Genomic DNA, 14,981 nt, shown 5'->3' with positions numbered 1-14,981 from the left:
ACAGGAGTGAGGGCACAGAGGCCAGGCTGGGCCAGGCATGCCCAGGGCCCACCCCCGTGGGGAGGAGGGCGAGTCCTGAGCACACGGAGGCTGATCCTTTGCTTGGATTACCCTCACCAGCCATTTTACCTGCTCTGTGTGCTCATGTGGGCTTCCTAGGTGTGTCCTTACTCGAGCCTGTAAGTAGAGTTTCCTCGGTGAAGGAACCATGCGGAGATGCCTTTACAAGGCACAGAAGTATTTCCCTGACTCGCGCCTAGCAGTAAAGATATCACTTCCCCTTCAAATAAACGATTCTGCTCTCACCCTTTTCTGGATCCTACCCGCTTCTCTAACTGCTCCAAAATCAAACTTACCCAGCACCACTTAACTAAGATTGAAGAATCTCAACGTGAGCTGGGACACTGTTGAGCTCAGATAAGAAGTTGCTTGTAACAGTGGCTCTGTTCCCCAAGAAACTCTGTGGGCTTACAGGTATGAATGCATGTAACAGATGAGTAGAGGCTTTGAATCAGATTTATGAAGGGCGTATAGACACATTATTACTCATTGTTAGCCATTCGGGGAACATAAGTCAGAACCACAATGAGCTGCCGACTTACACTCACTAGGATGGCTATAGTCAGAACCACAGGCAGAACATGTCTCGGTGGGGATGTGGAGAAACTAGAACTCTTGTACATTGCTGATGGGAGTGTGAAATGGCACACCACTTTGGAAGACAGTCTGGCAGTTCCTCAAAAGGGTGAACATGCAGTCTCTGAGAAGTTCTCCTACCTAGTAATGTACCCAAGAGAAATGAAGCATGTCTACTGATGTTCTCAGCAGCATCTTTACATTAATAATAGCTAAAAAAGTGGAAAGAGGGTGAATGTCCATCAGCTGATGAATGGATAAACAAATGTGGTCTCTCCATGTGATGGAACACCGTTTGGCAACGAAAAGAAATGAAGTAATGAGACATGATTCAACATGACTGAACCTTGAACACATTGTGAAATGTTTGAAAGAGGTCAGACATGTTTTTAATGTTTGAAAAAGGCCACGTGTTATCTGATTCCATTTGTATGAAACGTCCATAATGGACAAGTCTACAGAGACAGAAAGTGAATTAGCAGTTGTGTCGGGCCAGGGATGGGCAGAGGAAAGCAAAGTGATCACTGGTGAGCATGAGTTTTGTGGGGGCTGTTCGGTAAATGGAAGCTTTCTAAAATTGATTGTAGTGTTGCTCACATAACTTAAAACATTGAATTGTAATAAATAGGTAAATTGTATGGTGTATAAATTATATCCCAATTAAGGTGTTTTTCTTTTAGGATAAAAAATGATTTCAAAGCTGTTGTTCAGTCACTATGCATGCATGCATACTAAGTTGCTTCAGTCGTGTCCAACTCTTTGTGACCCTATGGACTGCAGTGCACCAGGCTTCCCTGTCCTTCACTGTCTCTTGAAGTTTGTTAAAACTCATGTCCATTGAGTTGGTAATACTACGCAACAATCTCATCCTCTGCTGCCCCCTTCTCCTGCTTTCAATCTTTTCCAGCATCAGTGTCTTTTCCAGTGAGGCGCTCTTCACATCAGGTGGCCACAGTATTGGGAGCTTCAAACTATGTAGTGATTTTACTATATTTCTTGTATCTGCAGCAAGGCCAGCTGCCTGCCTCTTCCCTTTCGGTTGCTCTGTCTGAACTGGAGGTTGTCAGGGGTTGGAGGAGGGGAAAGCACTCCAGCTTTGGTAATGTCTTCCAACAAAAGCACAAGAGAGTCAAGTTTTCTTTGTTTTAAACACTGTCCCACTCTGTTCCTTGTCCTGTTCTGTGTTCATCCAGTTCAGGAACCCTAAATGCCAAGACTCTCTTATTTCATTGAAACTCAACTCTCTTGTCATAGAGAAAAATGAATGCTATCCTTGACTGTCCTCAGTAAAGTTAACACATTAATGGAAGCACACAAAGTTCTTCTGTGCCGAAGAACTGGATGTATTTGTTAAAAATGCAGTTTTAGGACACAAGCAAAGAAGAGTTTTTAGTGTTGTCTTCAAATCACAGTCTACAGGTCATACGCTGTGCCCTGAGGTGCTTGCTTTTCCACGTTTTCCCTCTCTTTTCCCCTCTCCACCCTCCTTTTTCACCAAACATATTGAGCAAAAAAAAAAGATATTAAAGCTTTCTGGTACCCCTTTTGTCATCAGCCTTTAAGAGGCTTTGGGAATATTTGTATTAAAAAAGATTACAGTTTACCATAACTCTCTGTCACAAATTCAAGCAGGCATGAAACATCACATTTCTCTCCTTTCTTGTGGCCAACACTGTCTGGTGATGAACAGACTGGCAGAGAGGGAGGTCAGCCCCAGCCTCCCAGGCCTCCCCAGCCAGGGTCACACTAAGTCTCCCATGTCATATGTGCTTTTATGTATATTATATATAATAATATTATATAATATAATAATGTAAATATTATGTAATTATATAAATATATATAATCACATATAATTATAGAATATAGAATTATAATATAATTATAGAATATAATAATGTAATATAATTTATATAATATATTCTAATTATACAATATATTATATATCATATAATATATATTGTATAATAATATAAACAATTATATAAGTATCATATATAATCATATAATTATAGAATATAATATATAGTTGTAGAATTATATATATAATATATATGATTATATAATATATTTTAATTATATTAAATTCTATAATATATATAATAGCATATAATATAATTATATTATATATATTATAATTTATAATATATTTCTATGTTATATAATATGGGATATTATATAATTATATAATATAACATAATATATTTGTTATATTTACTACATATTATTATATTGTTATATATTATATAATAATTATATATAATATATTAAAATATAATTTATATAAATTATATTCAGTTCAGTTCAGTTCAGTTGCTCAGTCGTGTCTGACTCTTTGCGACCCCATGAATCGCAGCACGCCAGGTCTCCCTGTCCATCACCAACTCCCGGAGTTCACTCAGACTCACGTCCATCGAGTCAGTGATGCCATCCAGCCATCTCATCCTCTGTCGTCCCCTTCTCCTCTTACCCTCAATCCCTCCCAGCATCAGAGTCTTTTCCAATGAGTCAACTCTTCACATGAGGTGGCCAAAGTACTGGAGCTTCAGCTTCAGCATCATTCCTTCCAAAGAAATCTCAGGGCTGATCTGCTTCAGAATGGACTGGTTGGATCTCCTTGCAGTCCAAGGGGCACTCAAGAGTCTTCTCCAACACCACAGTTCAAAAGCATCAATTCTCTGGCGCTCAGCCTTCTTCACAGTCCAACTCTCACATCCATACATGACCACTGGAAAAACCATAGCCTTGACTAGACGGACCTTAGTCGGCAAAGTAATGTCTCTGCTTTTGAATATGCTATCTAGGTTGGTCATAACTTTTCTTCCAAGGAGTAAGCGTCTTTTAATTTCATGGCTGCAGTCACTATCTGCAGTGATTTTGGAGCTCCCCAAAAATAAAGTCTGACACTGTTTCCACTGTTTCCCCATCTATTTCCCATGAAGTGATGGGACCGGATGCCATGATCTTAGTTTTCTGAATGTTGAGCTTTAAGCCAACTTTTTCACTCTCCTCTTTCACTTTCATCAAGAGGCTTTTAGTTCCTCTTCACTTTCTGCTGTAAGGGTGGTGTCATCTGCATATCTGAGGTTATTGGTATTTCTCCCGGCAATCTTGATTCCAGCATGTATATATTTATATATTTATATTTATTTATTTATATATTTACAAACATTTATATTTTATTTATATACAATATATAATTATATATACATTATATAATATATAATATATATGATATATCATATAATATATAATACATATTATAGTATATTAATATAATATATATAATATATAATATATTATATTTATATTCATACATATTTAAATATAAATAAATTATAATTTATAAAATTTATGTGAAATATAAATATATTTATATGAATATATAATTTTATATTTATGTTAACATATTAACATAATAGTATACTATATAATTATAATTATCTAATAAATATAATATATTGTAAAATATGTATAATATATATCTAAATATTATAATATGTGTGTTTATATATTATATATAGTGGCACAGAAGTTAAAATGTCTACCTGCAATGTGGGAGACCTGGGTTCGATCCCTGGGTCGGGAAGATCCCCTGGAGAAGGAAATGGCAACTCACTTCAGTATTCTTGCCTGGAGAATCCCATGGATGGAGGAGCTTGGTGGGCTACAGTCCATGGGTTGCAAAGAGTCGGACACGACTGAGCGACTTCACTTTCGCTTTCATATAGTGTAATATATATTATATATCTTATATATAATATATAATACTAATATATAATTTATGAACATTCTGCTCACACTTGCCCTTCCCGTCTCTGTAGGAGCGTCTTCCTGCCTCTCCTGATGGAAATTGCTCTTGTGGGAAGGCCCATCTTCTCTGGCTGTGAATGTCTTTTCGTTCATATGGGTCTGTGTGGCCTTGCTTTGTGAAGCCTTCTGTTTTCCCAAACTCACAGGTACTCATGCTCCTCATGAACCCTGATATGGTTGAAATAAACAAGAAGAAACGCGGCCTTATACGTTGGCCCTTGTTTCCTCTCCCTCGTTTTATCATTAATGGTGCATTTGTACTTGTCTGTTGGAGACCATGCTCTCATTTTTCTCTTCTTTTTTTTTTTTTTAAACTTTTAGTTTGTACTGAAGTATAGTTGATGAACAATGCTGTGTTGGTTTCAGGTGTACAGCAAAGCGAATCAGCTGTCACATGCATATATCCACTCTTCTTCAGATGATTTTCCCATATAGGTTATTACAGAGTATTGAGTAGAGTTCTCTGTGCTGTACAGTAGGGCCTTATTCCCTGTCTGTTTTAAATATGGCAGCATGTCCATGTCAGTCCCAAACTGTACTATCCCTCCCCACATGCGGTCACTGTAGCCGTGTCGTCACGTTTTTATGTAGTGTTTGAGCTTTGTGTGTGTGTAGTTTATTTCCACCGAGCTCAGACATCATGATGCTTTGCCCCACCTGCTTCAGAACACCATGCCTAAAGACAGGGCCAGATGCTCTCAGAATCAGCACTGTTCTTGAGTCATCAGTGTGATTCCCCAGTGTCACCAAAGACACAGTCCAAACTCAGTTTGCCTGGTGGAAGGAGACCATGTCTTCATTCCTAGTTACATATCACTTTCAGTCAAGAAGCTGAGGCTGCTTATGTCACTGGGAGCCATTTGCTTCCAGAAAATAGCCCCCTTGTTTTCTGTTACATTTTGAGTCATGTTTCTCTAGGTCTCTTTAATCTTAGCTTTCATCCTCTCTCTCTATCCTCCCTCTTCAACAATCTGATGCTATGGGAAAGAGATTCAATAGTTTCCTTTAGAGATGGGGATTTTAGGAAGATTGAGTTGCATTTTCTTTCTACTGGCATGGCAATCTCATTCACTTTTCTGAGAGTTCTAGTGTTTTTTTCTAAAATCCTGGAAGCTGTGACAATATCATCAAGTCTAATCTGGGGATTGGTTGTTGAGCTGGTGGGTTATGTAGAGATTTTGCTTCTCCTGTGTTTTTCTGTCTGCCTCCAGGCCATTTCACTGAACTCAAGTATTTTCCTGACAGTGAAAATCAAAGGAAAGGAAAGTGAATACGCATTTTCTTACTTTTTTTTTTTTTTTTAACAGCTCTGGCTAAAGAGTTGGTAGTGACTGAATTTCAGGCTAAATTTAGATTTGTGGATTATGACTGAATTTCCTTTCTCAGAATCTTTTTGTCCCTTTTAGTGAGAAGAATCAAGAGTTACTTTAAAAAATAAAGTGCAATAAGGAATTTAAAGACTTTGTGTCAGTACAAGAATAATTTTTTTAAGAACTGTCAGTCAGAAACTGATACTGCCACTAATGAGAAAGAAACAGTCTGTCAGGATTCAGAGACATCCTTCCTATTTGATGTGTCAGAGCTAAATCCCCTTCTTCAGTTACGATTATAATTCATTTCCCTTTCACTATTTTGCTTTTTCATTTTCATGTCTTTGTGACTTTGTATGAAGTGCTTAAGTATTCTATCCAAAATATATTAGAACTATTAAGAACATACATTTATATCTTCCTGGATATCCTAATAAAAATGGATTTTTTGGTTATGCTATATTATTTAAAAAAGCTTGCAACCAAGCTTTTGCACTATTGAATTATTTACTCTGAAACCCCTGTCTTATTAATAGTTTACTAAAACATGAATTCTGGCATGAAAAGTACTGAAGTACTTTAAGATTAATTTAGATCTGTAGACAATCCATCTCAGAAGAAATATGTTTATTTAGCTCAGAAAAGTTAAATGAATGGCTAAAATGGCAAGAAAGGGAAATGGCAGTAGAAAGAAACATAACAAAAACCAACATTTGTTTCCTAAAAGTGTGTTTACTAATTAAATATAGATTACAAATATATGGGCTCCCCAGGTGGCGATAGTGGTGGAGAATCCATCTGCCCTTACAGGAGACGCAAGAGGCCCTGGGGCCCTGGGTCAGGGAAGGCCTGAGTGATTGAGCACAGCACAAAAATAGGTGCCTTGTCACGTTATACTGTTTTGTTTTCCTTGGTGGTCTTTTCAAGACATGAAAGGTAGCGTTCATTGATTGGTGATATGCCCATTGTCTGTCTTCCCAAAATTTGTTCTTTGAATTTTAACATTGTCTATTTCTACCACACAGTAGGAAGGGGTAAGAACTTGAGTGTCTCATGAACTATTAGAGAAACACTGAGGAATTCTCCCAATGTTCCCTAATTGGACCTTCCTAATTAAAAGACGCTTACTCCTTGGAAGGAAAGTTATGACCAACCCAGACATCTTGGAATGTGAAGTCAAGGTGGCCTTAGAAAGCATCACTACAAACAAAGCTAGTGGAGGTGATGGAATTCCAGTTGAGCTCTTTCAAATCCTGAAAGATGATGCTGTGAAAGTGCTGCACTCAATATGCCAGCAAATTTGGAAAACTCAGCAGTGGCCAGAGGACTGGAAAAGGTCCGTTTTCATTCCAGTCCCAAAGGAAGGCAATACCAAAGAATGCTCAAACTATCGCACAATTGCACTCATCTCACACGCTAGTAAAGTAATACTCAAAATTCTCCAAGCCAGGGTTCAGCAATACGTGAACCATGAACTCCCTGATGTTCAAGCTGGTTTTAGAAAAGGCAGAGGAACCAGAGATCAAATTGCCAACATCTGCTGGATCATGGAAAAAGCAAGAGAGTTCCAGAAAAACATCTATTTCTGCTTTATTGACTATGCTAAAGCCTTTGACAGTGTGGATCACAATAAACTGTGGAAAAGTCTGAAAGAGATGGGAATACAGACCACCTGACCTGCCTCTTGAGAAACCTATATGCAGGTCAGGAAGCAACAGTTAGAACTGGACATGGAACAACAGACTGGTTCCAAATAAGAAAAGGAGTATGTCAAGGCTGTATATTGTCACCTTGCTTATTTAACTTCTATGCAGAGTACATCATGAGAAACACTGGGCTGGAAGAAGCACAAACTGGAATCAAGATTGGCAGGAGAAATCTCAATAACCTCAGATATGCAGATAACACCACCCTGATGGCAGAAAGTGAAGAGGAACTAAAAAGCCTCTTGATGAAAGTGAAAGAGGAGAGTGAAAAAGTTGGCTTAAAGCTCAACATTCAGAAAATGAAGATTACGGCATCCGGTCCCATCACTTCATGGGAAATAGATGGGGAAACGGTGTCAGACTTTATTTTGGGGGGCTCCAAAATCACTGCAGATGGTGACTGCAGCCATGAAACTAAAAGACGCTTACTCCTTGGAAGGAAAGTTATGATCAACCTAGACAGCATATTCAAAAGCAGAGACATTACTTTGCCAACTAAGGTCCATATAGTCAAGGCTATGGTTTTCCCAGTGGTCATGTATGGATGTGAGAGTTGGACTGTGAAGAAGGCTGAGCACCGAAGAATTGATGCGTTTGAACTGTGGTGTTGGAGAAGACTCTTGAGAGTCCCTTGGACTGCAAGGAGATCCAACCAGTCCATTCTGAAGCAGATCAGCCCTGGGATTTCTTTGAAAGGAATGATGCTAAAGCTGAAACTCCAATACTTTGGCCACCTCATGTGAAGAGTTGACTCATTGGAAAAGACTCTGATGCTGGGAGGGATTGGGGGCAGGAGGAGAAGGGGATGACAGAGGTTGAGATGGCTGGATGGCATCACGGACTCGATCGACATGAGTTTGAGTGAACTCCAGGAGTTGGTGATGGACAGAGAGGCCTGGCGTGCTGTGATTCATGGGGTCGCAGAGTTGGACATGACTGAGCGACTGAACTGAACTGAACTGAATGGAGCTTAATCACAATGTCTGTAATAGTTGGTATATCAAGCACACCACTCGTGTTGTGATCTTAGTTTCAAGTGTTCCTGAAGAAATAGCAGTGATCCAATTTACAGTTCCTCCCTACCTACAATGTGTGTTGTGTGTTAGTTGCTCAGTCATGTCCGACTCTTGGCAATCCCATGGGCTGTAGCTTGCCAGATTCCTCAGTCCATGGAATTCTCCAGGCAAGAATACTGGAGAGGGTTGCCATGGCCTCCTCCAGGGGATCTTCCTGACCCAGGGATGATAACCCGTGTCTCTTGCGTTGCAGGCAGATTCTTTACTGTCTGAGCCACCAGGGAAGCCCTACCTACAATTCTCATTATTAAAAAAAAGAACTGTGTTGTCTCTGAGCCTGGAGGAAACTTGAGTCCAAGTTTATTGATTTTTAATTCACAAGAAAGGAAAAAGTCTAGGTTAGTTCTCCAAAGGCCTGTCCTAGGGACACAAAACAGATGTACTGAGCTCTGATGATGGTCATAAAATAAAATATTTCGTATGAATTTTGCTTTGAGGTTCCCCCCCGCCAAAACTGTGGTTCCTCCTTTTAAAAACTCCATCCTCACCTACAGAAGCATTTAGCTTTTTGTCCAGGGCTGATGATTTCTAGGGTCGCCTTCATCTTTGTTCATGTCAGCAGCCTCCTTATTCTTTCAGCAATGAACTATTTTCAGCTATTACTGTGAAAGCCTGACCTTGGGAATGACAGAAATGAACTTAGCAGTTTCTCCAGCTCTTAATCTCATGGCTGAGATCTCATATTTGAACCCAAGTGACCGTCACTGTTCCAGTGATGTCTGGCCCTGTGAATGCCACTGGTCACAGGATCAATGGGGTCACCTCTAAAGGTATGATTTCTCCAGAGTTTATTTTTTATGTTAAGTCCAAGTAGTGCTTTAAAGATGACAAGTCCCTTCCTAGATTTCAGAACCAAGGAAGCTCCAAGAGAGAAACCTGATCCTCTTGAGAATGGCATTCTCTTTCTGACACCAGCCCACACCCGCTCCCTGCCTCCCCCCCGGCCCTGTTACACGATTCTTCTGTTTTCTTTTGTTAAAATAGCACATCGCTTTGTATCTGCTCCTTTCCATACTCTTTAAGACTCTGAGTTAGGAAGAGCATCGGATCCCTAGCTCATAACCTTTCCTTCTAAGGCATGTCCAGGTTGCCTTTGAGAGTAGGGAGCAGTGTGTGGGTACTGTGGTTTGTTTTCTTTTCCGGAAAGGGAAGACCCCTTGTATGCGTCGCCTGCCCTCACACACACCAGCTGGGCTGCTGTCTCCTGTGCGACGGGGTCAGCTGACCATGTGTGGGTTTCATAAAGAAAATAAGAGCCCAGGCTTTTAATTCCGCTCAGAGCCTCAAGCCATGTATGGTCCAGGCGGATGGATTTGGAGAATGACAGACAGGTGCCTGTTCCCCCGGAAGGGGAAGGGGAGTCAGTGTGTCCTGGCTTTCTTCTGCATCTTCTTGGTTTGTTTGCACCAACAAGAACTTACTCAGCTCCTGCTCCGTCTCTCGCCCTGGGCTCTGTTCCTTGTCAGTTTTGCTAGACAACGAGGCGCAGTGGCACCCGTAACCTGCCTCCCATCTCCCTTTCAGCCCTCAAGAAAGGTGCTCCAGCTGCGTGTCAGGAGGACCTGGGTCTGAATCTTGTTTCTGCCACGGTGGGACATCCAGGCCGCAGACTGCATCTTTTCCCCACCGTCCTTCCCCCTCTCTCCCTTGAGGAAACATCTTCCCTCTTCTCTGGTCTCTCTTGGTGGCACTAAACGTGGGCAAGCTGCCCTTTCCTGGCTAAGCCACTGCTCCCTTAGGACCTGAGTCCTGAGAAAGGTTTGATAAAAACCGTGGTGCCCACTTACCGCAGTAGACACACTGGACAACTCTGTGAGTGATTCCTGAGCTGGGAGTTGCTGTTCCAGTCTTGTTTCCTGGTTCTCTGTCTATGCAGGGGGCTGCTACCTTCCCGTCCGCAGACACCGTCTTCTGCTTGTTAGCCAGAGCTGGTTCCTGTGGCCTGGAGTCAAAGGCGTCCTGGCTCACACGACTTGGAATCTCTCAGTCTCAGTTTCTGCGTTTCTAAATTAGAGAAATAATACCTACCTGTCAGAGCGGGTGTGGGTGGAATGAGAGGGCATAGAAAAGAGCTCAGCCCTAGGCTGGGCACATGGGGGGCTTGAAATGGATGGCGGTTGGGGTCACAGTGAACATTTGTCATGATGTTGGTGGCAGCCTGAAGTGGAGCAGCCTCTGTGGCAGACAGTATGGAGGATCCTCAGAAAAAGAGAAAATAGAATCACCGTATGATCCGGCAATCCCGCTCCTGGGCATATGTCTGGAGAAAGCCATGTTTGAAAAGACACATGCTCCCTGGTGTTCACTGCAGCAGAATTTACAACAGCCCGGACATGGAGGCAACCTCAGCGCCCATCGACAGAGGAACGCATGAAGAAGTGCATGTATACAATGGAATATCGCGGTGGCGGCGGGGGGTCACTCAGTCACGTCCGACTCTTTGCGACCCTGTGGACTGTAGCCCGCCAGGCTCCTCTGCCCATGGGATTCTCCAGGCAGGAATACTGGAGTGGGTTGCCATTTCCGTCTCCAGGGGTCTTCCCAACCCAGGGATCAATCCTGTGTCTCCTGCAATGGCAGGCAGATTCTTTACCCCTGATCCACCAGGGAATAGACTATTACTCAACCATAAAAAAGAATGCAATGATGCCATTTGGAGGAACATGAATGGACCTTGAGATTACTGGACTAAATGAAGTCAGACAGAGACAAATACTATGTGATATCACTTAGATGTGGAATCTAAAATATGATACAAATGAACATATCCACAACATGGAAACAGACTCAGAGACATAGAAATCAGGCTTGTGGCTGCTAAGTGGGGGTAGGGGGGTGGGATGGTGGGTGGGGGAGCAGTGGAGTGGGAGGTTGGGGTTAGCCGGTGTACACTATTACATATAGAAGGGATAAACAGCAAGGTCCTTCTGTATCACTCAGGGAATTCTATTTAGTATCCTGTGGTAAACGTAATGGAGGAGAATATAAAATAACAGAATGTATATATATGTTTCACTGAATCACTTTGCTATATGGCAGTAGTTAGCACAACATTGTATATCAACTATACGTCAATTAAAAAAAGACCCCAGAAAACGTTTGTCACATTCTCCACTTAGGAGCCCTGTCTTGGAGTGGTTCCAGTCCAAATCCCTCTGAGGGGACATTCCTCCTTCAGGGGTGACCTGACCACCTGGATCCACTGAGGAGAGACAGGCTCAGATACATAAAAAGTGAAGATGCGTCAGAACCTCGAAAGCAGTGACAAGACCGACAGAGAGGAGAGGTGTGAGGAGGCAGGAAGGCATCTGGAGTTGGGAGGGGGCAGAGTCGGGGTGGGGAAATATGCAGCTGAAACAGGCGCCCCCTTCCTCATCTTGCTCTCATACTTGGAATCCTGAGACTTCTGCCACTTTTGGCTCATTCTTGGTTCTGCTAGCACGAAGTCAGCTGTGTTCTGCCTGAGTCCTGTCCATGGACATGGATGCTTTCACTTTTCAAAGAAGCACTTGTCCTTTCATTATTTTTGATCTTTTTGTTTTTGAACCATTGGAAGTAACATCTTTTCAGTCTTTCCTACCAAGAAGCACATCATTCACACCTCAGTCACTTTAATGTCGCCTGTCTCTACAAGCATAACAAGTATCTGTGTGCTTTTTCCCAGAGGAACCCCTCCAGGGGACATGTGGGCCACTGCAGGCATGTTCAAGCTAGTCTGTGGGTTCAAACTACAGTTTTTATACCAACTGGCTGTGTAACTCGCAGAAAGTCATGTGACCTCTCTCTGCCTCAGCTTCCCCACCTGTAAAATACAGGCTGATAATAGGAGTACTCTATCATGAAGATTAGGAGATTAAAAAAAGGATGTGGCCCAGGGTTAGACTTAAAGTAAGTGCTCCATAAATATATTTGCTAAGATTACATATGTTGCAAGCATCAGAAATAAACACTGCTCAACTTGAAAAAAGAGGAAGAATAGATTGGAAGGATGCTAGGGGCATTCACAGAATTTAAGACAGAGCTCATATGGAATGTAATTTAAGAAGTGGTACAAATGAACTTATTCACAAAAAGAAATGGACTTAAAGAACTGGAAATCAAACGTATGGTTATCAAAGAGAAAACATGGGGAGAAATGATAAATTAGGAATTTGGGATTGACATATACACATACATATACATAAAAAAGATAATCAACAAGGACCTACTGTGGAGCACAGGGAACTCAGTATTCTGTAATGACCTATATGTGAAAAGAATCTGAAAATCAATGGTTATGTGTATATCCATAACTGAGTCTCTTTGCTGTACACCTGAAACTAATACAGTATTTTAACTACAGTCCAATAGTTTAAAAAAAAAAGAGAGAGAGAGAGAGAGAGCACAGGGCAGGGCTGGGCCCTGGATCTTTCCACAAGTCTGTTGGGGTCGCTGCCTCTCCGTTCATGCATGGTGCCTTAAAGATCAAGCAGTGGGAAAAACCAAGTTGTGTCCTCTGGGGAAACTGCTTTAGGCTGGCTGCTGGTTAAGCCTTTTGAAGAAGCATAATCTTTGCCTCTCTTTTCCTGCTTATCCAAAATTAATTTGATGTTAGTAAAGGGCGAGGCTCAGATTGAGCCTGGAAAGAGAGGAGCCCTAGAAAGCCAGGCTCCTTTTAAATCCTCACTCAAGACAGAATCCCTGTGGAGAAAAGGATTTTATCAGCCCTGAAATTAAGGTAAGGACACTCAGAAAGCTGCAGATCACCATTCATCCCAAAGGCCTTGACCTAACAAAAAGCTTTCATATTTTCTCCACAATACTGCTAAGCAGTTGTGTCAATTATTGAAATAACCTTTGTTGGGTTCTGTGTGGTTTTAAATACTATCTGTACTCCGGGGGGTTGGAAATTTAGATGGAAGGGGCAGATATGTTAAAAAAAAAATGTTCTAAATTGCTTTGGAATTTAGAAATAATCAAGTAGATCCTTTTAGTGGGTGATCTGCAACTATAACTTGGAACATTTTAGGGGGAAACTGTTTGAAGAAAGGGACTAAAGTGATACTTTATTGAACAGCACAGTAAATACCCCAGTGGTGATCAAGTTAGACACAACTTCCGTAAGTGTGAAGTGTCAATCTGAAGAGTCGTGATGAGGATGAGGACAGCAAGCCCTTCCTGATGTGCTTGCTCTACTGCTTGTTTTAATAGATTGACTTCTCCCAGCAGCCCTGTGAAGTTATTATTATTATTATTATTGTTATTATCTCTATTTTACAGGTCAGGGAACCGAAGCCCAGAAAGGTGAATTAACTCATCCCAAATCACACAGTGAGCAGCAGCCATAGATGCAACCTTGGGTCATCTAAGACCTTAGCCCAGGCTCTCAGCCAGCACATAATACAGTGGCTTGTCGCTGGGAACTTCACATGTCGTGCACACCACGCACCGATATACACCAACTCTACATTGTCTTGTTATCACTCCCAGAAGCCTTTATTCCACAGAGGGTGTCAAAAAATAAACTGAGGCATGTTAAAAATTCTAGAAGTCTATCTGAGCAAATATTGATTCAAATCAGATGACATCCAGTCTGTCAGATAGAAAGGAGCTCCAAGTTGTTCAAGATGGAAGACTTTGGTAGGGAGCCAGAACAAGGACGTTATACCAGACAAAGTGGGTTCCTGACTGCAGGAGTACTTTCCTTCAGGGGCTCCCAAGGGTCCATCAGGCAGATCATACGGTTGGTGTTGATCAGGTGATTTCTGATTGACTGGTTCAAGATTCAATTTCCTGGAGAGCTGAGACTGTAAGAGAAGCTAAGCCTCAGTTTGATGAGGTGGGGCTTAGCGTAAGTGACTCCATTTGGGAATTGTCCTTTTGTTTCTAACAACGATCAGCAGAAGCTGCTCAAGGCTATGCAGTACGGTGTGTGAAGTGAAGTCTGGAGCACAAACCCAGGTGTCCTCAACTCTGTCGCCCTTCAGTTATTTTTTAAAATCAATCATCTTTGTTTTTATCTGTGTTGGGTCTTTGTTGCTGCTCGGCTTCCTCCGGTTGAGGCGAGTGGGGGCTACTCTCTAGCTGCGGCGGGCAAGCTTCTCATGGTGGTGGCTTCTCGTGTTGCAGAGCACGGGCTCTGTGGTGTGGGCTCAGTAGCTGGGGCACACAGGCTTTGCTGCTCTGCAGCGTGTGAAATGTGCCCGGACCAGAGATCAAACCCGTGTCCTGCACCGGCAGGTGGATTCTTCACCTCTGCACCACCTGGGCAGCCCAGTCTGTGCTTTTCTCTTGTTGTCGTTTTCAAGATTATTACAGTCTGGGTAAAACTGATGCATATGCTTTCTGCCTTCAGCCTCTCTGTGTCCTCCACACTATATTCTGATGCTCGTTATGGATCCACATGCAGTGCATTGATCCACAACATAACACACTGATATGCAGTAGACCCTTGAGCGACA

The 14,981-nt window shown here is 41.9% G+C and overlaps 1 long non-coding RNA gene across 1 annotated transcript; it reads left to right on the top strand.

Annotated features, from left to right (window-relative positions):
* Positions 1–1,077: 1,077 nt before the first annotated feature.
* On the top strand, positions 1,078–4,658 carry LOC121818092 (uncharacterized). The gene is made up of 3 exons (XR_006058202.2): positions 1,078–1,163; positions 4,161–4,368; positions 4,461–4,658. It is a non-coding gene; the product is annotated as an uncharacterized LOC121818092 (long non-coding RNA).
* Positions 4,659–14,981: the final 10,323 nt, after the last annotated feature.

Source organism: Ovis aries, chromosome 26, assembly GCF_016772045.2.
Source record: "Ovis aries strain OAR_USU_Benz2616 breed Rambouillet chromosome 26, ARS-UI_Ramb_v3.0, whole genome shotgun sequence".
In the NCBI taxonomy this organism is placed as follows: Eukaryota; Metazoa; Chordata; class Mammalia; order Artiodactyla; family Bovidae; genus Ovis; species Ovis aries.
Note: the sequence above shows the minus strand (reverse complement) of the source record. Positions and strands in the feature narration are given on the sequence as shown.